At 36.5% G+C, this 27,543-nt stretch overlaps 1 pseudogene; it reads right to left on the reverse strand.

Moving 5' to 3' along the window:
* Positions 1–247: 247 nt before the first annotated feature.
* Positions 248–27,543, reverse strand: part of LOC111520943 — a 39,535-nt pseudogene continuing 12,239 nt past the window's right edge.

The raw sequence follows: 27,543 nt of genomic DNA on the forward strand, positions 1-27,543 counted from the left end.
CATACATAGCCAAAGACATATTCATTAAAGTGGATGTCTCCTGGGGGTAGTGAGAGAATAAACATTGGAATCAGGCTGAAGGGGAAAATCAGACAAAACAAGAGAAGGATCTTGAAAAGATCAATGATGAGGTATGTGATTAATTCATGTTTTATACTAAACATCAAAAGAATGAAGGGAATATGTGGTGGAAGTGTTTTTTGTTTTTTCAAATCTCAAAACACAATGCAATAAAAGGCTCAAACAATGACAGTAATACCATGTAGGTTTAATATTTATTATGCTCATTGGCAAACAAAAACACAGAAACAATATAAATTATCTATAGTAAAATTCATGCATATCATAAGGGCTATTACTTTGTACTTCAACTATATGGCTTAAAGTGACATTAGGTGTGTTGGGGACAGCAAGAAGGGTGAGGCTACTCATCGTAGCAGCAATAGAAGAGTACACAGGGTGCCACCCACAGGTTCTTCCAACACAAAGAAGCTTCCAACTGGTAGAACTCAACTAATACTTAAGACTGTCATCTAAGGCATTACTAATACTTGTGACTATTTTCTAGGGCATCAGATATTAGGCAATTAGCAAGCAGGAATACAGTACTTACATTAGCATTCTAGCTCAATAGTTACATTTATTACTCCTTAGCAATAAACATGTGTGTTCTAGCAAATTCATTTTCTACCCATTCAAATAATGAGATTATCTCTCATCAAAGTGAAGTCCAACTTGAACATACCTGCAAAAATATCCCCAATATATAATGATTGGCAGAAAATATGAATAGATGATAAAAGATAGTTTACTTTTGTATAGCATGCAGGAACCATGATTTCACATGTAGTGAAATGAATCAGATTTCTGCTTATTTCTCATTCTTTTTAAATTGAAAATTAGAACCGGCAAATTGTGCACCCACACCCCCACCCCATTGCATTGAAAGCCTCACTGAAGGTCTGGAGAGATAAGGCTCAAGATGGTATATTTTTGCCTTGACTGCTGTCAACAAACAAATAATTCCATTTGTTCCATCTGCAGTTTCTTAAACCTGTCTTGAAAAGAACAACAGTTATCTTCATTCTCTGTCTCAGAGATGATCTCCATCTTCTGAATGATCAGTTTAATGAGCTCATGCTGCTTTTTCAGGAGAAAAGTGAGTTCCTTCAGCCTAAAAGGTCATACACATTTCATGAATTTATTTTCAGTTCTTCTTTTAGCCCTTCTGAATGTGGGAAGGCGTAGGTTTTAACCTCGTGGTAGTCACAATCCTTCCAGGAAACACATATTTTTGAAGTCTAAATAGTTTTTCCCAAAGTTACACTGTTAGTTCATGGCTAGTTTATTTTTGTTCCCAGTTTACAGGTAAGAAACTATTATAGGAAAAGGTTAAGCAGCTTGCCCAGTGTCACAGTTACTAAGTAAATAGTTGAATAGGGGTTTGAACTCAGGTAAACTAATAGTAAAACCCTCAGGTTTAATTACCACCCACCACATAGTTACTCCAAAGATCTTCAAAAGCTTTCAGATGTTTGCTTTATGAATTCAGATGAAGAACACAGTTTATGATACTGCCTCCAAAAGAAAGGAAATCAGAATTTTAATTTTTATTCACTTATTATTGGAAGGCAACCTGGTGATAGTGGCAAATAAGTTGTTGGTTCTCAAAAATGCCTCATGACTCTCAATACACTACCTACAGCCATCAATAAAGCATGTCTTAATATATATAAAATCAATAAAAACCAATATAAAATATAACCTTATACTGTACATTATTATTTATGAGTTTTAAATTTCTCAAGTTCAGAGAGAAGGAAAAATGTGTACTGGTATTTCTGCTTTAATATTTCAATTTCTAGAGAGGTATTAGCATTTGGTATTTCTTGTCTTATTTCTTGAGTGGAAAATAAAAAATAGAATAGACTCTGTGGGATTAAAAAATAATAGTTACTAAAATTGAATTCAATTCAGGAATTTTTTCTTAAGCATGTGCCAAAATTCAACCACCACTGGCACAAATATGCATAAAGCACAGCTACACCCTCAAGGAGCAGATTGTGGAATCTGCTAAAAGAAATAGGCATGTGAAAAACGAGCTATGAAACGAAGTAATACGTTTTATCAGAGGAAAAAATGTACAAATAGAAAAGGAGTAAATTAAGGTAGGAAATTGTTTAGAAAGGGGCTTAGCTGAATTGTTCTATGCATTTTCATGAGAAATGCCCATCACTGAAGGTGGTATTCCATACGAGATTCATCGTTAATTATCTAAAACTGCACTGCACATTATCCCATACAACTCAACCAATCAATGAAGTTTCACCTGGAGAAATTTCTGAAATGTTATTTTAATACATTTTGTCTTACTTTAATATCTTCTAAACCATAGGTTGACTTCAGAGGGTCAAGGGCAGATGTGAAATGATCAAGAATGAGGTAATTCTAGGAGTCCAAGCAAGAGAAAATGGTGACTTACACAGTCCATCCAGAAAGTCAAATGGGCCAGACTGAGCGGAGAAGGAGGTGGAGGTGACAGGTCAGGGGTGGCTGGTTTGAACAAGCAATGGTCTTGCTTAGTCTTTGATCACTTCATATACTTTCTACAGTGAACATTCCAACTGTGTGTGTGTGTGTGTGTGTGTGTGTGTGTGTGTGTGTGAGACAGAGAGACAGTTAGGCTTTTTGTCCCCAACCAAATCTCATCCTGAATTATAATCCCTATAATTCTAATTATCCCCAAATGTCAAGGGAGAGACCAGGTGGAGGTAATTGGATCCTGGGGGCAGTTTCCTGCACACTGGTCTCATGATAGTGAGTGAGATCTCATGAGATCTGATGGTTTTATAAGTGTCTGGTAGTTTCTCCTGCATTCATTCTCCATCCTCCACCTTGTGAAGAAGGCGCCTTGCTTCCCCTTTGCCTCTGTCATGATTATAAGTTTCCTGAGGCCTCCCAGCCATGTGGAACTGTGTCAGTTAAACCCCTTCCCTTTATAAACTACCTAGTCTCAGGCAGTTCTTTATAGCAGTGTGAAAATGGACTAATACAGTAAATTGGTACCGGGGAGAGTGGGGTACTGCCATAAAGATACCTGAAAATGTGGAAGTGACTTTGGAATTGGGTAACAGGTAGTGATTGGAACAGTCTGGAGGGCTGAAAACAAGAAGGTGTGGAAAAGTGTGGACTTGTTGAATGACTTTGACCAAAATGCTGATAGTGATATGGACAATGAAGTCCAGGCTGAGAAGGTCTCAGATGGAGATGAGGAACTTAGGAATTGGAATGAAGGTGCTTCTTACTATGCTTTAGCATAGGGACTGTCAGCATGTTGCCCCTGCCCTAGAGATCTGTGAAACTTTGAGAGATGATTTAGAGTATCTGGCAGAAGAAATTTCGAAGCAGTAAAGCATTCAAGAGGTGCCCCGCATGCTCTTAAAAGCATTCAGTTTTAGGCATCCATGAAGAGATGGCTTGGAATTGGAACCCATATTTAAAAGGGAAGTGGGCATAAAAATTTGGAAAATTTGCAGCCTGATAATGTGATAGAAAAGAAAAACCTATTTTCTGGGGACGAATTCCAGCCAGCTGTAGAAATTTGCGTTAAGCAATGAGGAGCCAAGTGTTAATCCCCAAGACAATGGGGAAAATGTTTCCAGGGCATGTCAGAGGTCTTTACGGTAGCACCGCCAATCAGGCCCAGAGGCCTAGAAGGAAAACACAGTTTTGTGAGCCAGGTCCAGGGCCTTGCTGCTTTGTACAGTCTTGGAACTGTGTACCTCACGACCCACTCATGGCTAAAAGGGGCCAAGGTACAGCTCAAACCTTTGCTTCAGAGGGTGCAAGCTCTAGGCCTTGGCAGGTTTACATGTTGTGTTGGGCCTGCGAGTACAAAGAAGTCAAGAATTGAGGTTTGGGAACCTCCGTTTAGATTTCAGATGATGTATGGAAATGCCTGGATATCCACCCAGAAGTTTGCTGCAGAGGCAAAGCTCTCACGAAAAACTCCTGCTAGGGCAGTGCTGAAGGGCAATGTAGGGTAGGAGCCCCAACACCGAGTCCCCACTGGGGTACTGCATAGTGGAGCTGCGAGAAGAGGGCCACCATCCCCCAGACCAGAGAATGGTAGATCCACTGACAGCTTGCACCATGTACCTGGAAAAGCTGCAGACACTCAATGCTAGCCTGTGAAAGCAACTGGGAGGGGTGCTGTAACCTGTAAAGCCTTATGGATGGAGCTGCCCAAGGCTATGGGAGCCTACCTCTTGCATCAGTGTGACCTAGATGTGAGACACCGAGTTGAGTCACATGTAACTTTAAGGTTTAATGACTGCCCAACCAGATTTCAGACTTGCATGGGACCTGTAGCCCCTCCGTTTTGGTTAATTTCTACCATTTGAAACAGGAATTCTTACCCAATGCCTGTACCCTCATTGTATCTTGGAAGTAACTAATTTGCTTTTGATTTTACAGGCCCCTAAGCAGAAGGACTTGCCTTGTCTCAGATGAGACTTTGGACTTGGACTTTTGTGTTGATGCAGGAATAAATTATGACTTTGGAGGACTGTTGGGAAGACATGATTTGTTTTAAAATGTGAATGGGACATGAGATTTGACAGGGGCCAGGGCTGGAAAGACATGGTTAGGGTTTGTTTTTCCACCTAAATCTCATCTTGAATTATAATCCCCATAACGCCCACATGTCAAGGCAGAGACCAAGTGAAGGTAATTGGATGATAGGTGCAGTTTCCCTCATGCTGTTCTCATGATAGTGAGTGAATTCTCACAAGATCTAATGGTTTTATAAGTGTTTGGTAGTTCCTCCTGCATTCATTCTCCTTCCTGCTGCCTGTGAGAAGGTGCCTTGCTTCCCCTTTGCCTTCCACCATAATTGTAAGTTTCCTGAGGTCTCCCAAGCCATGTGGAACTGTGAGTCAATTAAACCTCTTTCCTTTATAAACTACCCAATCTCAGGCAGTTCTTTATATCAGTGTGAAAATGGATTAATACAGTGTGTGTGTGTAAATGTGTGTTCTTTATTGTATATTATAAACACTTAGCTGTACATACACACATATATATCTACACAGAAATGTAAATGACATGTGACTAGGAAAAGCAAATAAAGTATATCTTTGCTGTAAAAGATACTGAAAGGGTAAGGTTGGTCCCCCACCCATCTACTCTCACAGGGACAGTGTGTATTTAACACAGATGCTATGGATGAGCCTCCCAAAAGATGAGGGTAAATTTCACCCTCCTGTCACTTAGTCCTTTCACATCTTAAGTTAATCATACTCATTTTTTTAAAGCATAGTTATTTCTTTCTCATTGGCAGAGATGGCTCAAAGTCTATAAAATAACCCCCTTAAGGATAACACAAGGAATGGATGTCAAGCAGTGTCAGGTTATTGATGTTATTTGTTATGTGTACTTACAAATAATGTCCCACCACATCTGGGTTTGTTGGGATATATGGTGGTGGATTTCCAATCCACTTTGCATATGCAACAGCATGACAGCGTTGTTTCTAAGCTGGTATGAAGTTCCACCTAAAATGCATTTTGGATTTATTAACAGAATAATTAATTAGTATCTGAAATTCTTATATGGCACAGAGGCAATCATTAGTACAGCAAAATGAAAACCGATTCCTACTTCCTGACTTCTGGACAGCAGCTGGGCTGACCCCTCTCACTTTCATTTCAGAGGATTCTATGAGAGCATTAAATGACCCTGTAGTAAATGCATGCTACATGTCCCCTTCTGCTGTGGGCTCAGACATAGGTTTCAGAATGGATGCAGAGAGTTGCCTAAGAAACAACTCAGGGGAAGTAGGAGAATGGCTTCCTGGTTTTCCAGTTGATGCTGCTTTTGATACAAAACAAGGCACAGATAACAGTGGGGTACTAGGATTTGTGCTGTTTACTTTCAGGGAGCAAAGTAAACAAAATATAGCATTGCACTTTTCAGCTCAATCCCACTGGCACTGCAGTTGAGTGAGCTTCCCCAAGATATTTTATTTGGTACTATTGCTTATATTATTCTTTTTATTTATTCCCCAATGTATTTTAAAGAGGTATTAGGGCATTTATGAGGTATTGCTGACATACCTACCAAGAAGTTTATACATCCCCTCTCCATATTGACATACCTAGAGTCCTAAACATCATCTTTGTGACACTAATAACCTGCCATTAGCTCTTCCTACCTTCGATCTTTCCCCACTAAACGAACAGCAGATCACCATAAACACCATTTTCATTGTGGAAGAGCTGATAATAACCCTCCACTAACTTACAAAGTAACTTGAAGCACTTCATCGTTTACTGCCCTTTGCTAAGGTTTTTCTCTGCTAGTTTTGAATAAACCCCCCTGTCATCTGGAACGATCTAATCACCTACTAACATGAATGATCCTTACAGGCAAGGGGGCCTTGGGCCAGTGCCTTGGCCATTTTCCCCGTTCCGATGTGGCCCTTTGCTCTTGCTGGCCCCTCCTTTCAGGATGGTATTGATGTCCTGTTAGATCCCAACCATCTTTCAACACTGACTCATCTCACCCCCTCCATGTAGCATTCCCTTACTTTTTTGCATTTTTTCTGTACCTGATAATCATTTAACTGCTTTTGTTCTCTAAATGTTCAGATAGCTCTGTATCTCTGCATAATATACAGCCATGTCATGCAGTGTAGAATTTAAGAATGGTTCTCGGTTGATTTTCGGTATTTCACTTTATCAATGCCTAGCTGGTGTGCTAAGTAGACACAGTTGACTTAATAGTCAAGGATCACATCCCTGTGTTTCCTCTGGGCTCTCACGCTAAGTTGTACTGCCCTTGTACTGCCCTTTGTATACTATATGTATTGAAACATTGTGTTTCAATAAATAAATGCTAATGTATGGCTGAATGAATAACAGAGAAGAAAACTGTGACAAATAAAAGTGAAGAAGAGACAAGAATGAATAGAAAGTTACATCGTAACATGATTTTTGTCTCTCTCAAACTGGCCAAAATTTCTTAATGCGCATAGTCAACTGGTCATCAAATATCCTTGAAGCATCAAAAATGCCCATTTGAGTTTGAAATTTAAAGACATTCCAGTCAAGAACAGGAAAATAACTTGGTGTTGTATTATAGAAAAGTACCTCACAACATTCAATAGCTGAGGACCTAGCCAAGAAACTTTGACACCAAATTTTACATCAAATTGTCCATAAAAATGAGAGAGATGTCACAAGAGAACAAAACCACATAGATTCTGTTAAAACTTTAGCATAAATCATGCTGTAGGGACCTTGTGATTCCCTGCACAAAACAGAAGCAGCTCCTTTAAACAGTGTGGATAAGATGCCAGTGATGCTCTTGATCTAGCAGCTAGCTACCTGGGTGGCCACAGGTTAACATAACAAAAGATGCTCAGGCAATTTCTTAATTTCTCTACTAAAATTATTCTAGGACATTTTTTTCATCATCTTTGATTACAGCAGGTATACCAGATAACATGCAAACAGACACAGGATATGACTCCTCAGGATTAAGAAAACATCCATGCTAAATAACTGTCCTCTCAGAAAAGGAAGTAATTATAATTGTGTTAATATCAGTAAGTTTAAATTAGATGTAATGCAGACAATGCCTAATTTAGGATGGTTCAACTCATGCTTTTTTAACTTTATGATGGTGTGAAAGTGATACACATTCATTAGAATCTATACTTCAAATTTTAAACTTTGATCTGTTCTGGGCTAGTGGTATGTGGTACTCTCCTGGGATGCCGGCCAGTGGCAGAGAACCATAGAACCCAGTCAGCCACATGATCAGCAGGGTAAACAGTCCAACTCTACAGTGTAAGTGGTGTAAACTTATAACTGGCTTATTCTTACAAAATTCCCATTTTTGACTTATAATATTTTTAACTTACGGTGGCTTTACCAGAACATAACACTATCATAAGTGGGGAAGCACTGCACTTACCTGCATAGCTATCCTCTTCAATGATGCATGTTTCTGGACCTCAGCAATGTCACCAACTGCCAAACCAATCTGAATTATGACACAAAATTAAATCACTACAGTTGAAGGCCCACCTAAAAATGCATGTAAGGTCTGTCTTAGTCCATTCAGACTGCTATGACAAAATATTTTAGCTTGGGTAATTTATAAATAGCATAAAGTAATTGCTTACAGTTCTGCAGGCTGGGAAGTTCAAAATCAAGACTTGGGCAGAACTGGTTTCTGGTGACAGCCCATTCCTCATAGGTGGCACCTTCTATGTGTTCCCATATGGTAGAAGGGCAAAGGAGCTAATGAGCTCCCTCATAGTTCTTTTTTAAGAGAACCAATTCCATTCATGAGGGCTCTCCCCTCCTGGCCTAATCACCTCCCAAAGGCCCCACCTTCTAATGCCATCTTCTTGGTGATTAGGTTTCTATATATATATATAGTGTATATATATATATAGTATATATATATAGTGTGTGTGTGTGTGTGTGTATATATATATGATGGGACATAAAAATTCGAACCATAGCAAGGTCTCTGTGGCTAAAGTGGGAGAGTGGGCAAATGATCTACTAGTAGCAGCTGCAGAATACTTTGGTAATACACCTTACAGAAAACTACAAGGCCTATATACCTCTGCAACAGTGATGGTCACATTTGGAGGTTCAGTACTCTTAAGTGTTATGAAAACTTAAGACATACAAATTAATCTGAAATTCATTTAAGATAATCTGTTATTTTTTGAAAGGACAGGGATGATGTGATATCACATGCAATTGGGTGTAGCCACACAACATGGTGGGAAACTCCAAGAGTTTAGTAACTAAGGTAGACAAGAGGGATTTAACAACATGGAAAAAACTACTAAACTGAGAGAATGATAATATTATATCTTACATATGTTCAGAAGGAAAACATATACTCTAGGGGCAGGAGAGGCTCTGGTGAGAAACCAGAAATGTATGGCTAGATAAAAATAGGTGGGGGGAAGCTGTTAGTTCAGTTCTACTCAATCTGATGAATTCGCTCATTTCACTCACTCATTTATTTTTCTGGTACTTAGTTCCTGCCTTTGCTGAGCCAGCATCTTGCATGCTGCACCACAAAGAAACGTCAGTGACTGCTCTTGAGGGGCTCAAAGTCCAGTAAACTCTATGAGACGAGGGATCTGTCAAGCTCACCACTGTATGCCCAGTGCTTAGTATAGAGCAGGGCACATAATAGGTAAACAAAACAGTCACAGAATGAATGAAGAGAGGGAGAATATATTCTAGGGCTTGCAAACTAGCACTGAGAACTGGATATAGTCAGGAAATAGGTTTTACTGGGCAGGATAACATTTTTGTGGTTTTTCACTTGCAAGTCTTCAGCGGGGTATTCTCACCGATTTACAACAGTCCCCATGAAAACCAAACATCTTTGATTTTTGCCAGGTGTGGCAGCTCACATCTGTAATCTCAGCACTTTGGAAGGCTGAGGTGGGAGGATCACTTGAGCCCAGGAATTCCAGACCAGCCTGAGCAACACGGTGAAATCCCATCTCTACAAAAATACAAAAATTAGCTCGGCATGGCGGTGAGCACCTGTAGTTGCAGCTACCAGGTAGGCTGAGGTGGGAGGATCATCTGAGACTGGGAGATAGAAGCTTCAGTGAGCCATGATCACTCCACTGCACTCCAGCCTGGGTCACAGACTGAAACCCTATCTCAAAAAAATAACCCCAAAGCTAACCATCTCATACCTGCTGCTTCACATATTTTAGAAACTTACCTGGGGTCTGAAGACACTTGAGCTTGTAAGCCATAGAAGAGATCAGTTATGAACTTTTAATGGTCACTAACATTTATCAAATGCTTATCATGTGCCAAGTACTGTTTTAAGTCCCTTGTATTAGCTGATTTAATCTTTGCAATAATCTAGAAAGTAGGTTTCATTATTATTATCTGTTTGTATCCTCAAAGCTATGGTAACACAAGGAAAGAGCACCCAACAGAGTAAGGTAATTGGAAGTCTACCCCAAAGAAATGATACTTGTGCTGTTTTGAAAGCATAGCATTAACCCATGGTGGGAGGATTTCCAGGCAAAAGGAAGAGCCTATACAGAGTCTAGGCAGCATGAAGGAAAGTGTGGCACACTCAGGGAGTGTGCATTTCTGGGTAGTTGGGAAAGATCTTGGTAAGATCCAGCTCACAGAGACCTTTGCCTGCTATGCTGATGGGTTTGGACTGAATTAAAGCTTTTGAAGAGGTATGGAAAAAATATTTAAAAGAGCCACTGATGGGTTCAATTTTTCATTATCAGAACATCACTCTGGTAACCATTTGTAGGAAGAATGAGACGAAGCAGTGAGGTAAGGTGGAGATGCTCTTGAGGCTGCTGCAGCAATTTGGATGAGGAACCATGACAGTCCAAGCCAAATGGAAGCAGATGTGAAAGCCCAAGAATTATTGAAAGAACTGACGAAAAATGTGGGAGAGTGAAATAGAGACTATCTGCCAATGATCTGAGTAGGATGACTAGGAGATTCTACTGAGAGGCAGTGGAGATTCTGGAAGAAAGATAACATTAGTCTTGGCTCTGTTGGTTTGATTTTCCTCCCGGATATCCAGGTAGAAATGCACAATGGGTGCTGGATGTGTGGATCTTCAGAATGGGCCAACCTGTACTACTGCTAAGCCCAATTTTCTTCTGGATAATTATCTTCCAAAACATAAACAATTATCAGAGAAGAGTGTGGGCTTTATGTCATTCTCCATTATTCCTATTGCCATCCTTTGTTTTTCTAGGTCACCAAAATAAAACTCTGGAGTTGATCAAATAAGTGAATCAAAATACTTATGAGCCTGAATAATTTTTTTCTTCCCAGAAGCACTAACTAGCACATTCCCTGGTAAATAGTCAGACTCAGAGAAAGCGTGTGGAATATGTGCATGTGTGCCTAAATGGATAAAGGAAAAACAGGCATGAAAATGCCAATAAGGGTTCTCCAGAGACTTAGAGTGGGATGCACCTTTGCCCACATCAGCCAACATGTTCATGGCTTGAGCAGATTCTCTAGAGAATTCCATGTGGAAGGGCACTCTCTTGTCTGCTGATACTGTCTAGGCTTTGACTGGGTTCAAGGTGGCATCTGAACATCGCAGACGCCCTCTGCATGAGAGACTTCCCCACTTGAATCTCTGGTCAATGATAAATTCAAGCATAGAGGCTATATGTTCCATAAAATCTCTGCCTCACCTCTGACCCCTTCTCCAACTCCAAAGCATCACATAGCTTCATCTTTATTGCTTTTCCCTGCTTCTTAATTCTTCATAGCATTCATCACCCCCATGACATTATGCTACACAGTTGTTTGTTTAACTTCCTATTTTGCAATCACACTAGGACTGAATATTGGTTTGCTTTCTTCACCACTGTTTCCCAGAACTTGCAACAGTCCGTGGTATTTAGTAGATTCTCAGTATTTGCCAAGTGCATGCATTTTTGCACACCCTGAGCCTCTTGATGTGCCTGGTGCTTCCCAGGCACCAAATGAGTGTTGAATGAATAGATTTTGTAGTAGATCCTTTCTCATCTCCCCAGTGGAGGAAGGTTAAAGAAGTTAAAAATAATTATCATTATAAAATGTTTCAAATGATCAACAAACAGAAAATACAAGAAAAAACTACTTACAACTAAATTCATGAGGACAAGTGGGGCAAATACTGTGAAGGAAATCAGCTGTGCAAAGGACAGAACTGGATACACCAATTTATTCTTCAGAAATGGTTCTAGGGAAGACTCTCAACAATTGATATTTCCTTGTATCATGATGAAGTTCTGTATTATAGACAGCAATGGAGAACTAAAGGCATCCTGAAAACAGACAGTGAGGTAAAAGTGAAATGCAAGGTGTATACAATGAAAAAATGTTTCCTGGGGAGTAGAATGATAAAATTATATTCAGAATACTTTTTAAAATTCATAGGTATATAGCTCCTGAAATGCAGTGATAAAATATTAATAAACAGTGGCAAAGTCATCAAAAGTATATTTTCTGCATAAAGAATAAATCATCATGCACTTTACATAAACTTTTTTTTTTTTTGAGATGGAGTTTTGCTCTTTTTGCCCAGGTTGGAGCGCAATGGTGTGATCTCAGCTCACCGCAACTTCTGCCTCAGCCTCCCAAGTAGCTGGAATTATAGGCATGAGCCACCGTGCCCGGCCTAAACTTTTTGACAATGGAAAACGTTACTTAACAAGACCCTACTTTTTCATAGGGTTCAAAAAAGGAAAATGATTGTTCTAAAATCATTTAAAAGATATAGCAGATGAAAAATACTAAAGTATTAAAATACTGTTGTTATGTAATTATAAATTTTCTAGACTATTTAGATTTACATATAAATATATATTTCCATAATTCACAGTGACAAAATCAACTACTGATACAACTGCCTTGCCTGTAAATTCAGGAGGATGTAAAAGCTAAGTCCAAAAGCCCAAAGAAGGAAGCAAAATACAACTGCAGACTTCAACAAAGTTTTACAGATTACCTCCAACATAACAATGAAAATTCCACAATTCTCAAATCTAGGAAAATGAAAAAATAAAATTTATACTCACTTTTTTGTCAAAGTGTATTCATACAGTGAAAATATTTATCGTGTATTAAATCAGGTATTAGATTTCATAGATGAGATCATTGAGGCCAATTATTTTGAAAAAGAAAACATTAATTGAATAATAATCCTATCTCATTTTCTTTTTTTTTTTTTTTTTTTGAGACGGAGCCTACCTCTGTGGCCCAGGCTGGAGTGCGGTGGCCGGATCTCAGCTCACTGCAAGCTCCGCCTCCCGGGTTCCCGCCATTCTCCTGCCTCAGCCTCCGGAGTAGCTGGGACTATAGGCGCCCGCCACCTCGCACGGCTAGTTTTTTTTTTGTATTTTTAGTAGAGACGGGGTTTCACCGTGTTAGCCAGGATGGTCTCGATCTCCTGACCTCGTGATCCGCCCGTCTCAGCCTCCCAAAGTGCTGGGCTCATTTTCAATGTGTTAATCAAACTTATTTTTTCTTACTATTGTTATCTAGTTTTAGATCCAGGGTCATGCTTTGTCACCAATGTTGGAGCACTGTGGTGTGATCATGGCTCACATGATGGATCATGTGATGATCATGGCTCATGCAACTCTGGCCTCTGAGGTTCAGGTGATCCTCCTGCCTTAGCTTCCCAAGAGCTGGGACCACAAGCATGTGCCACCAAACCTGGCTAATTATTGTATATTTTGTAGAGAAAGGATTTTGCCACGTTGCCCATGCTGGTCTCAAACTCTTGGGCTCAAGCAATCAGCCAGCCTCGGCCTTTCAAAGTGCTGGGATTACAGGGGTGAGCCACTCTGCCTGTCCCTAAGGTTATCTTAAATCATTTTACCACTTGGCAACTGGACATTACTTCAACTGAAGTAGGAAAGACAATTAACAGCTCCCCAATATCAAAGAAAATGCTACCAAATTGGTAATCAAGAAATTAGAGAGATTAATGGTATGCTACATCAAGCAGAGAGATAACTGAGTTCATGAACTGGAAGACACCTAATGCAGGGTATACAACATATGATTTGTATTTGATTCTTTTATCTCCTTCAGTTTTCTTTTCTACCCACTGCATCCTATATTGGGAAATGTCTGGATAGATAATGGGTTTGGTTTGTCATCTGGCCATTAACTTGTACTTTGCATTTGGCAAAGACAACTTGTTAAAAGAGGAAATCACAATCTTATAAAGCTGAAAGGGACTTCAGCTAAGTTCACAGAGATGCCTAGTAACTCACCAAAGTCACTAATAATCCTCTTATTCCTTAGCCACTGCCTTTCTTACCATACCGCATCCTCTCCAAGAGGGCACACTCAACTTTGTGTCACTGTGCTCCTGACACAGTAATGCAGACGATATCATAGAAAAAGCATGCCCCCCGGAGTCAGAAAGACTTTAATTAAATACCTATGTCATGACCAACTAGCTGAGATCTTCAGCAAGTTACTGAACTCAGTACTTCAGCTTCTTTTAGACAATGCGAGTAACAACATTGGCCTCGAGTAACAACATTGGCCTCGTTATGGGAAAGATTACATGAAATAACATGAAACTGTCAGAGGCTGGGGGACTCAACCTTTTTTCCCTCTCTAGAATTAAATTATTTGGGCTCATTTTTTCTTTTATACCACTTTGATCCCACATACTATCTATCAGTTCACTTTGAGTGTTTTAATGCAAAGTAAATGCTTACATATAATATGAGGTAAAACAAGAATAGCCAACACTTTTTGCATTTATTCTCCCCATTTAATCTATATTTGTCTATATCAGTGTTCTTGACCTGGGCTCCCCAGATGACCCAGGGGACATCTGGCATTGTCTGCATACATTTTTGATTGACACAACTGGAGTGGGGTGGATACTAGTGGTATCTAGTGGGTAGAAGCCAGGAGCCAGGAATGCTGCTAAGCATTTTACAATATACAACACAGTTTCCCTCCACAAACAAAAAAAAAAAAAAAGAAGGAGAAGGAGAAGGAAGAGGAAGAAGAAGAAGAAAAGAAGGGGAAGAAGGGGAAGGAGAAGGGGAAGGGGAAAGGGAAGGGGAAGGAGGAGGGGAAGGAGGAGAAGGAGGAGGAGAAGGAGAAGGAGAAGGAGAAGAAAGAATTATCTGGCCACAAAATTCAATAGTGCCGAGTTTGAGAAACCCTAGTCTACATTCTAAACTCTGGAATCATGCTCCAGCCTTTCCTTAATAGGGTATAAAAAAACTTCACATTTTGAAAAAACTGGAAAAGGAATAAGCCAGTTTCAAATTTACACCACTTACAATAGTTTTTCTTTTGATACCGAAAATGCTTAAAGATGGGGAGATCATTAAAGCTTGTTTACCTTCAAAGATACAATAAGAAATTAATCCAATAGAAATAAACAGCAATTGCCCCACATTGCCACTGCAGATGGGCTGGTATTTCAGTGAACAAGGGTAGCACAAAAATGAGGCCCATTGTGTTGATAATCCATTCAATACTATTGTTAATATCCATAAAGTAATTCCTTTTCTGGGATAGAAAAGAATAAAAAATTACCACATATAGAGACCTTGCATCTATGGATGATTATATATATGTACCCAGTAATAAAATTTTTCTAGCTTTACAGCCATCTGGGGAGAAATTTAGGACCAAGGAGTAACCTCACGACATCCTGGATTGACCTCAGAGCCCCTGGGGTATAGATTGGTGTTGGAGATGGCCCAGAGTCCTCTGTTAACCTGGTGGTGTTGGAGTCTGTTGCCTAAGGAAATCCTACAAAATGCTGGGCTTTCCCTGTGGAGACCACTCTGCAGTGATAAAAATGCAAAGAATTATTGTCATCAAATTTATAAATGCAAATATCTATGTGCTTATATGATGCAACAAAGAAAATTTTCACACAAAGTGAGTTGTTGTATAAAAGACATATGATTTATAAAAGTAATACTCATGAAAATATACAAAAATAATTATAAAAGACTTTCAACCTCCATACTGAGAAATGAAGGATCCATATCATTTATCAACCAAAGGGAGGACCTGCAGATAATTTATATACTTGGTTCTGATCTGAACTTGGCTCACTCATTAAAAAAGTAGAAGATAAAGTAAAAATTATGCTATAAAAAGTTCCAAAATTGTATTGAAACTTAGAATTTTATTTAAAAGAAAAGAATTTCTGCTAGAATTCAAAGAAAGACCCATTTGAAATGGAGTCTTGGGCCAGATGACTTCTTTATAAACTTTTACATTAAAAATTATCAAGTTCAAAATCTAACCATTATGTTAGCAAAATCTTTAAAAACTATGGAAGAGAAAAGACTGAAACGTCACTCATAATAACCATTTGTAGCCAGGCAGATCTTTATGGACCAGTAAAAGTGGAACATCTCTTTTATAGATATATATAAATATATCAAACAGGCAGTGACCTTACCCAAAATCATGTGATTTCTACATTTTGAAACATTTATGCTTGGTATTTCTAATCTATATGTTAGTCAAACTATGTGAATTTATTATGACATAATATTATCTCAAGTAATAGCTTATCAATTAATTTATGTTCTGCATATTAAAATATTTGCAAGTTTAGAAATGCAAAATGTATTTCATACCTGTTGAAAATATGAACCACTTCTTTGACATATCCTAATATACATGAGCAAAAAACTAAAATCATATGAATTGTTATTAGACTTGAATTCTAAAACAAAAAAGGATAAGACACATAGTTATGAGGGATATAAAACACTTTAACATTTCCATAATTTTCACTACTAATTTTTTTACTTATTTTGCTTAATTTATACTGTCTACATTTGAATTAAACAGAAAATTTAAATGATGCAAATACTCATTTACTAGAGACGAACACACCCACATTTCATAATGTCCTTATTAAGAGAAGTTCAAAAGTTGCCAATGGAATTATAAAAGAGTATGAATCTGTAGACCTACATAAAATTTTCATTGTGGTAAAATACATATAACATATAAAATTTGCCATTTTAAAAGTGTTACATTTTACATGTACATTTACATTTTAAAATATAAAATTCAGTGGCAATAAGTGTATTCACAATATTATACCACCATCACCATTATCTAGTTCCATAACTTTTTCATCTTTTCAAATGGAAATCACATACCTAGAAAGCATCTCTCCCCATTCCCATGCCCCACAGTCCCTGGCAACTACAAATGTGCTTTCTTGTAGACCTATTTTAAAGTTATACACTTCAGCATTTAAGCTAGCATCTAATAGATGTCAATTCTCTTTAAATTAGTTTACAAAATAATTAACTGATCTGTTTGTTTATATTCCCTCTCATTCCACAAAGGATTTTAGAAGAAATTCATACCATATACAAATTTTTACAGGCTATCTATAGTAATCAAAGTCTTGATATTTCAGATTTATTATGGTTTAGTATTCCTAAGAAAAAACACACATTTTATAATCCTGTATTTTAAAAAGTTAAAATTTGAAACTACTGTGTTATCTAGTATTTCTGAATAATCACTAGTTTTATTGATGATTCCAGCAGCATTGAAAGCCATTCCTGGTTTTATTCTAACAAGAAAGGTCATAGGTATGAGACCAAGACAGTAAAATCTTAGATTTATCATATGGGCTATAAATCCATAAGCCAACTTACAAAAAAATAAGCAAACCAGAATTGAGTCATTTTAAACAAAAATATTTACTTAAGATACCTGTGAGAAAAGTGGTAGTAATCCCTTACAGAAACCTAGTTTGGAAATTAAGTGAAGTTTGAAATCAAGTAAATCCTCTAATTCACCTTTTTCATTTTCAGAGAAGGAATCTCAAGTTCTGAGGAAATTATGACTTAACAAATTAATGAAAGAGTAGGGTCTTTAGCCCACATAATCTGACACCAAGATGAACGCTCTTCCCAGAACACACCTCTCACTTCTATGTCCACTACACTATAGGCTCCAAAGTGCCTCTCCATGTTTGACATAATAGTTCCTTCCCATTCCCCAAATAGTCCATTTAATGTTAAAGATAAACAAATTGTAGGCTCTAGGAAGTTTCTTCATGTCTTATATAATAATTTTCCCCCACCTCCTAAATATTTCATTGAATGACAAAGATAAACAATGCCAGTATTTCAAAAACAATAGTTGCCCTTGACGCTTATTCTTTTTAAAGTGTAAAACATTAAAATAACAAAATCGAAAACATTAAAATACCATTAAAACATAATTGTTTTGAAGACTTTTAAATAGATTCAAGATGCACAGCATTACACAATAAATACTACTTAATACCCACCATTTCATGAGTAAATACTCTTTACACACAGGATGATGGAGAAGCTTTGTGCAGTTATATTGTAGCACTGCTTGAGAAATAAAGAAAGAGTAATAAAAATACAATAATAATAAACTACTGAGTATAAACTAATATTTTTATTGTCTGGTTTTATAACTTTATTTTGATATTGTAAAAGTGACATTTATTTTAGAAAACTGGAAAAATTAAAAATTATGTCAAGATTAAAAAAAACAATTATTTTGCACAAGTACAATTATTTGACACAGTTTGTCACTTTAGATGTCTGACTGCTTAAGATAACATAAGTTTATTAATCTTCTATAGGGTTACAACAGGAAATGAGATTAAAGGTAAATTATCAAGAGTTATATCCTCATTCTGTCCTTGAAGGAATTCAGGCTTATCTTTCTAAAGTTTTTATATAATAGAATACACATTAATATCTGTTAAGTTAAATCTAGATTATAAATTTTCATTAGAATTATTTGTAACTACTAGTATTTATTTAAAAATTAGTTTTTAATTATTCAAGAAATACATAGAGGGACAAATGTCAATAAGGTAGCAAAACAGGAAGTCCCAGACCCTCCTTCCTCCATAGAGATATGTAATTAAAAACAATACACAGACCATTACCTTTGTGAGCAATGCAGAACCTAGTTAATAGATTCCTAAACTCTAGGTGAGCATGTAGCCAAAGAACCATTATCAAAGACAGTAGAAAAATTCATGGCCTTTACTCACAACAGCTCTTCCCTCTGGCACACCACAGTGTCACTGGGAAAAAAGCTTCCAACTTCTGGCTTCTCCCTGGAATAAGAGAAAGAAAAGAGTGGAAGATACATTCAATGTTCTGACTTCTGAGAGGCTACCCAAGAAAATGATTTTTATCTTGCCTGAATCTAAGCTCTGAAAGGAATAAGTGCCCAGAGGGGATCACTGATAACAAAGTAGGTCACTGGGACTTAGTCTAGTGCCAGAGAAGATACAGTGTCACAGACAGATACTAGGCAGTGTCCCAGTATCATGACTTGCTACAGCACCAGAGAGGCTGTAATACCACAGACATATACTGGGGGGAGGTCCTGAGTAAAGAGAGGTAAGCCTCTTCAACTAGATTACAAGCACAAGCCCAGAGAAGATGAATCCCTAGAAAAGGCTTGAGAGGTGTCCTGCATTTGTAGCCAGGCAGAAGAAACGATGAGTGAATTTAAAGAAGGATATTCAAAATTATCAAGTCAGAACAGCAAAAAGAAAAAAGAATGAAGAAAAGTGAAGAGAATCTAAGGGATTTAAAGAAAACAACAGAACAGCATACACATTATGAGAAGTTCCAAAGGAGAAAAAGAAGATGGAGGATTAGAAAGCCTATTTGAATAAATAGTGACTGAAAATCTCCCAAATCTGAGAAAAGAAATGAACACACACATTCAAGAAGCTCAAAGAACTTCAACTAGCATAAATTTAAAGTGAGCTATTCTGAGACACATTATAATCAAACTGTTAAAATTCAGACAGACAATTTTGAAATCAGCAAGAGAAAAGCAAGCTATCACATACAAGTTAACTCCAATATGATTATCAGCAAATTTCTAAGCAGAAACATTGCAGGCTAGAAGACAGTGGAATGATATATCCAAACTACTGACAGAAAATAAAATGATAACCAAGAATATTATAACTGGTAAAAACTTTTTGGTCCTTTAAAAATAAAGGAGAAATAAGATTTTCCCAGGTAAACAAAGGGTGAGAAAGTGCATCACCACTAGAATGGCCCTATTAAAAAATACTGAAGAGAGTTCTTCAAGTTGAAATGAAAAAAATGCTAAACAGCAACACAAAATCATACAAAAGTATAAAACTCTCTGGTAAAGGTCAATATAGAGATAATTATAGAATGCTCTCATATTATAAGTGAAAAAATTATTTTTAAATCTGGCATAAAAGTAAACAATAGCATAGAAAGTAACTCTAAATCTATGTTAATAAATATGCAATTAAGAGGCAGTATTACGCATCATCAAGAACATAAAAGTGGTCGTGGATGGAGTAATACAAAGGAGTAGAGTTTTTCTATGCAGTTGAAGTTAAATTGTTATCAGTTTAAAATATATTCTTATACATTTAAGATATTTGATATAATTGCAATGTTAACTGATAAGAAAATATGTATATAATATGCATGAAAGGAAACAGTAAGGGAATCAAAACATATCACTACAAGAAAAATATCAATGAAACACCAAAGAAGGCAGCAAGATAAAAGAGACGAAAGTGCTACCACATACTGAAAACAATTAATGAAGTGGCAATAGTAAGTATTTCCTGTCAGTAATTACTTTAAAAGTAAATTGGTTAAAGTCTCCTTTTAAAATACAAAGATTGACTGAATGGATAAAACACAGGATTCAACTATATGCTGTCTACAAAAGACTCAGTTTAGATATAAGAACAACACACTGAAAGTGAAAGGATGGAAAAATATTCCATCCTTTGACATATTCCATGCAAATAAGTAGTATGTAGTATTTCTTTAAAAAGATAAGGAATATGTGGTATGTACATACAATGGAATATTATTCAGCCTTAAAAAAGAAGAAAGTTATGTCATATGCTCTAACAGGGATGAACCTTGAGAAGATTATGGTAAATGAAATAAGCAAGTCACAGAAGTACAAATACTTTAAGATTCCACTTATATGAAGTACTTAAATTAGTGAAAATCATAGAAACAAAAATAGAAAGTAGTTTCCAAGGGCTGGGGTAAGGATGAGGGGGAAATTAGCATTTAATAAGTATAGGGTTTCAGTTTTGCAACATGAAAGAATTCCAGACATTTATTGAGTAACAGTGTGAAAATAATTAACACTACTGAACTGTACATTTAAAGACAATTAAGACCGTAAATTTAGCTTTATGTTTTTTGCCACAATCAAAAAAGAAAAGAAATACATAAACAAATTCTTTTTTAAAATACTGAAACATTGGGTAAGGCCCTACTTCTCACTGCACCTATGCCCCAATTCTGGGCATGATGTCATTTCCCCAGTAGTATCATCATTACTAACTTGTTATTCATCCTCCCAAATCCTTTTCTATATTTCCGAACACAAACATCCATGTACAAAAACTTACATGTAGTTATAGAAAATATGATTATTTTGTATTTACGTTTTTACTCAACTTATGTCTTCCACTTGCTTATTTATTCAACATCATAGCCTGGAAATATATCAAAGTTATTTAAAGATTATCAGTAACATTGTTTTTAAATACTGCTTCATATTCTATTGTATGGATAGAGCAGTTTATTTAGACTGTCCTTTATTTAGACTGTTGATTAATACCACTACTGTTTAACATTTTGCAAGTAAAAATGATGCAGCCAGGATGGTCTGCTTAGCCCCTGGAGAAGAATTTTTTTAATTTGATAAGTTATATCTTTTATTTCTGGAAAATTCTCAGACATTATTCTGCTCAATTTTTCTCTCCATCTTTCTCTCTCTTTAAAAATAAAAAAAAAAATCATCTTTCTTGAACAACTTTTTGGTAGAAGTTAGGGTTTCTTGTTTTAGCCTCGTTGTATTAACTTTGATTTGTTTGTAGTTTTCAAAATTATTTCACCAAACAACTTCTACATTTTTGCTCTGAATGCCCACCTACATTTTGGAAAACCTTCTGCTGTAATTCTCATCAGCACTGTATTAGACTTTTTCTATTTTGGTGTTCATAAAAATCCTCTGAGAGGCTTATTTAAAAATTAAATTCCTAGCTCTAATCCCAAATATTCTGGGTTAGTAGGTCTAAGATGGGCCTTAGGAACCTTTATTTTAATAAACGAACCACAATAATTATGATTCAAGCAGCCAGAGATTACAGTTTAAAAACTAGTACTGTGTCAGCAACTGAATATTTCTAGGTTCACTGTTTTTATTTTCAGCTTATTCCTACCCCAACCATTTGAAAAGTAATTGAGATATATTTGTATACAGTATTCTTGGGGAATTAAAGAACCCCCTGTTGCAAATATTCACTGTCAGTTGGATGCCCAGTGGAACCCATAAAGCTACATATCTAGCTATTCTTGGGGGGAAAAAAAACCTGGCAGGATCTAACTATTGTATTTTGAGATCTCAACTAAATTTCCATGTAGATGTGACTTTTTTTCCATTTAAAATTAGTGTTTTTCTCAAGCTAAAATGAAAAATTTGGAAACATATTTGTAAGAGGAATTCATTTAATTAAAATGTTACTAATATTCAAAAACCATACTAGAGACACATACACATAGTTGTTTTCCATGTGCTTTCACTAAAAAAAATCCTCTTATTATGTTTCAAAATCTTGTAACTCTGCTTTTAAACTAATAACAAATATGGCAAACCTACCCCTTAAGGTATATAAGTACAATGTAAGTTTAAATAGCACCCAAATGAAGAGTAAATAAGGCAAAGTATCCAACGTGTTTGTAGCTGTGCTAATAGAGTTTCTAAGGAAACTCTACTCTTGCATGAACCATTAATGAAAATATCCTCTCACTGGCTCCTGTTCGTCTTAATCTCAGTATCTGATTTCTCATGTTCTCCTATTTGGTCCATCTGACTTTCAAACTTTCTGTGCAAAATAATTTCCCATCAGGCCATTTGCCTTCCTGAAGAGCCCCACTCAGCTCACTTATATTTAAGGTAAGGTTTGCTAAGTTATTAAGACGTCATAAAATCTCATGCTGGTTTGACACTGAGTGCATTGTATTTATCCAAGTGAGCCTATTTAATTTAAATTATACTTGCCCATTGTTATATATTGTCTATTTCTTTTTAGATGTCACATAGATCTTATTTCCTCCTATCCTTATTCTGATGGTGGAGACCAAAAAAAAAAAAAAAAAAAAAAAAAAGATACATTTTCTTTCTGATAGAAGTATTGCCTATTTTAAAAATTAAAATTAAGAAACACATACATATGCAACAATTGTTATAACTGTAGTGTAGTTACTATTAGATCACTGGACTATTGATTATGAACTATACAAATAGCAAAATGTAACATACTCCAGGAGAGCTAAAGTTCTCACAGCAAAGGTGAGTCAGTTGCCATCACCAGTGTTGAGGGCCTAAAATCCCCATGAGTCTGCATCCTTCACACTCCAAGTGCCAAGTAAGCCTTGCAGATTTAACTTTGGATGATGGCTGCTGCCATGGTCTGTACCAAAGACTTCAGTGTAGGGAAATGAACTCATTGAAGTTGAATGAAAATTCCTCACTGGCCTAGAGCAGTGTTGCCCAATAGAACTTTCTGCAGTGACAAAAATGTCTTCTACCTGTGGTGTTCAATATAAGAGCTGCAAGTCAAATGGACTACTGAGCACTTGAAATGTGTCTAGTGTGACTGAAAAAATTATAAACTTCATTGAATTTTAACTAGTTTTAATTCAGGTAGCCACATGTGACTAGTGGCTCCCATATTATATAATACGAGTCTAGATGAAAATTTGCAAATCCAGTCCTCAAATCTGTTTTGTTTGCATGCACACAATTTTACTTTGCTGTCAATATTTACACAAGTATGGGCTGCTGTAAGCATTCAGTGTATGAAGTGACTTCAGAATTCACACCAAGAGTGGCAGCTCTTATTTCTATATTGAAGGGACTTAGGATTAGTGTCCAGAAGCTACATGAAATTAATAACCAATCTTCTCTTCCTCCAGAAAGCACAGGCCTTTGCAGTATCTTGGAGGGGAGCTTGTTGCCACCCAAAATCCAGACATTGAAGGAAAAAGGGCCCAAACTCCACACTTTTGGTCAGAGATGCCCGACATAAGGTTGGATCCCAAACACAGTCAGCATTTTCATAGACATATTTTTAGAAATTAGTTAAGTGTTCCTTAGTTTTAAAAATGGTAACTCTTCTGAATAGAAATAAAACCAAAGACATTCATGATTGGGCTTTAATGTTCCTGGCTGAACATTATCATCTTCTGAGGGTAGGCCTTAACTTATGTAATGGCAATTGAACTAGACATAGTCTTTATTCTATCTGCATTTGTGTCTGAAATTGTTTAGAGGAGGTCTCAAAATTCTTTACATAGATTGAAACTTGGGGTATTCTCTTGTTCTGCTTCTGCAGAAGCAGAAGGAAATAATATTTATTTCTTGTGTGTATTTCAATGTAAATTAACTGTAAAAAAGCTATAAAGCATTTATATGCTTATGACAACTCTAAGATAAATGTGTCATATAGAATATGAAGAGTTACCTCCACGAGGTCTATTTGTGCACCATTGTCCAGGCACATTTTGATCATTTCCAAGTCACCATTTTGCACAGCCAGGTGTTAAGGACTGGCTTTCCCATTATTCACAAAGTTGATGTGAGACCGTCTGCTGTACCCATGCTCTTCACCTTTATAAGAAAATAGCATTCAACATAGCAAATATATAAAATAAATAATAGGGAGGGTTTTTTATTTTTATCTTTTAAAAAGGAAGGACACTGAGACACATACAAGCCTATGGTAAATTTGGTTAAATATTTTTCAAATTAATAGCACCCACCAGAGTAGACTTATTTATAGTGTTTATATGGAAAAGCCTCTACTCACCAAACTTTAATATTATTTCCATACATTCTCTGGAACCCGAAAGTACAGCCTGATGAATAGGAAAAACATACAAATGTATTTGATTTACATGGCTTAGCTCCTTTGTTAAGCTGAAGAAAAGACAAAACTAAAAATGACACCAGTTAAACCCCAAATCACAAACTACATTGTATGTCTATGTAAAAGTACATAGAGAGCTTTATATATTATAAAATCTAAGCATGAAAGTAATTTTGAACTAAGCAAAGATTCTGAAATAGGGACATTTTATATCTTCCAAAGAAGTAACAGTATAGATGCAAAAATATAAATCTTGATGCCCCAGCAAACTAAAGTCAACATATTTTTCAATGTAATTAATAAAAATTTTAAAGACATTATCATGACTTCTATACCCATTTTCAATTTCTTATGCAAATAAAATGACAGTTTCCCAAATGCTTTTCCATTTATGTAAAATTAATAAATGAATATGTCAGCAGTCTTGTTAAGCCATGAAAATCAAGTATTTTCACTAATAATAGTTCTTCACTAAAAAGGCATTAGAACTAAGTGTTATATTACGTCGATAATCTGAGCCAATCATTTTAAACTACCATTTTCTATAGATCATTAACCTTTAGTTTTATCTTAAGTACTTTTAATTATTTCAAAAGGAAATATTTTGAGTAAACAGAAATGTGTGTAGAATCAAATACCACCTGCAATCTCTGCTTTTAGAGATAGTTTAGTTTCTATAATATATAATAACTCAGAAATACATATGTATAATATAGTCCAGAAATGGAAGATGTACTTTACAAAATTATATTATTAAAGAATATTGTTGGCCAGGCACGTTGGCTCCTGCCTGTAATACCAGGACTTTGGGGGGCCGAGGCGGGTGGATCACCCGAGGTCAGGAGTTCGAGACCAGCCTGGCCAACATGGCGAAACCCCATCTCTACTAAAAATACAAAAATTTGTGGTGGCATGCTCCTGTAGTCCCAGCTACTCAGGAGGGTAAGGCAGGAGAATCGCTTGAACCCAGGAGGTGGAGGCTGCAGTGAGCCAAGATGTGTCACTGCACTCCAGCCTAGGTGACAGAGTGAAACTCCATCTCAAAATAATAATAATGATAATAAAAAGAATATTGTTAAGTAAAAGCTTTTTGAGCAGTATTATCATACAGTATACACATAAAAATTAAATTTGCAAGGAAATCAGACTTTAAAAATACGTTGTTTTCTGTAGGACTTTCAACTTTACTATTTCTTTATACCAATTTTCCTTTGGTTAATTTAAGGTTCTTTTCCTAAATTAGAGGTTTGAGTGTTAGTTAATTTATTTTTACTCTCTTTATCATTTATTCTCTTTTTGGTCCAATCATGAAAGCTTAGAGTATTTACCTGTCTCTAAGTACATCTAGTAAAAGTGCTAAAACATATATGTATGGTACATTTAAACATTAGGCAAATATTTTTAAATTATTTTATTTCATTTTCTTACTCTCTGGGATGGTAAAGAGGCAAAATCAAGTGGTAAAAATAAAGATCCTGGTCTGGATAACATGCAAGTGATTAAGGAATATTTGAAACAAGGCTGTTTGCTGGGATTCTAACAGCACACTCAGATAGAGCACTGCCAGAAGCAGGAGGAAGTCATGTAGACAAGCATCTCCATCGCATCACTGGACCACAACAGGAAGCCTCACCGGAGACAAGGCTGGCTCTACTCTCAGGCATGTGGCTAAGAACCTTTGTCACTTTATCACTCAGGGCAGTGTTTTTGGGAACACGTGGCCATAATTTCTTCAGGTCTTCAGGAGTGGCTGTGTTTCCTTTGGCTTTTATTTTACAGGCCCGATAAGTCTGGAACTGACTATATTCATCTTTCCTTTGACAATTCAGAAGCTCAGAATCAAATGTACGACTCATCTTTATAACATACAGGCCATTACACTTTGTATTTTGCATTCTATCCCGACCACCAGCTTCATCTTAATTTTTCCTGCCTATCTTTTCTTTTCACTTTGAATTTCTCATGGTTTTCATTACTGCTTTCCTATTAGTCTTCTATAAGCAATCTTAGATCCACTTAAGGCAGGGAGTGCATATACGAAAACACATAGAACAATTTTTTTTTCTGACATAGTTTCTGTATTTTATGTTTTTCTAAGGAGAAAAACTTAACAGCTTTTGTAAATAATAATAATCCATGTTGTATTCATGAAAAGATAAAGCAAGCAGAAAGATATGAAAAATATACAAACCAAAATCTGCAGTGCTTCACTATTATTTTTGGTACATGCAATCATCACAGCTGTGTTTCCATTTTCTCCTTCCAAATTCACATCAGTACTTCTATGCTCGAGCAAGACCTACACAAAAGTGGAGAATAATTGTCAAAATTTTACAGATTTCCAAATAAAGTACTTGTCTTCCACTAGATTTTAAATTGTCAGATGCCAGGGACCATGTCTATTTATCTTTTTTCATCCTTCTCTCACACAATCTAGCACAACATTCTGCACGCTGTGGGTACTAAGTAAATTTCTCAAATAGATGAAATAACCATGATTTCAATGTCACAACAATTAAGGTGATAATGAGTTGTGGCATTGTAAATAAAGTAAGAACTGTAGATACTAGTTATCATAGCTTCACTTAATACTTCGGACTTGTATTAGTGAAGCTATGTTAACTAATATTTTCAGAAAAATAAATTTATGGAGCCATTAAGAATATGTTCGCAGTGAAGGAGGAAGTCAGGAAGGGAAGAAGGAAGAAAGTAAGAGAGGAGGGAGGGAGGCAGGAAGGAAATGGTTTATTTTCCCCTTCTAGTCATTTTCCTTTTACCTGGATTGCAAGCGTCCTAGGAAATGTCAGTGGAAACTCTATTCTCTTCAGTAAACAAAACAGAGGTTTGCGTAACACTTTGGTATGGCTTAACTCAATTAATTCAAACTTGGTCTGGAATGGAAACTTTTTCTGCAATGTAAGAAATTAGCATCCTGGCCGAGCATGGTGGCTCATGCCTGTAATCTCAGCACTTTTGGAGGTTGAGGCAAATGGATCACTTGGGGTCAGGAGTTAG

Source organism: Piliocolobus tephrosceles, chromosome 7, assembly GCF_002776525.5.
Source record: "Piliocolobus tephrosceles isolate RC106 chromosome 7, ASM277652v3, whole genome shotgun sequence".
In the NCBI taxonomy this organism is placed as follows: Eukaryota; Metazoa; Chordata; class Mammalia; order Primates; family Cercopithecidae; genus Piliocolobus; species Piliocolobus tephrosceles.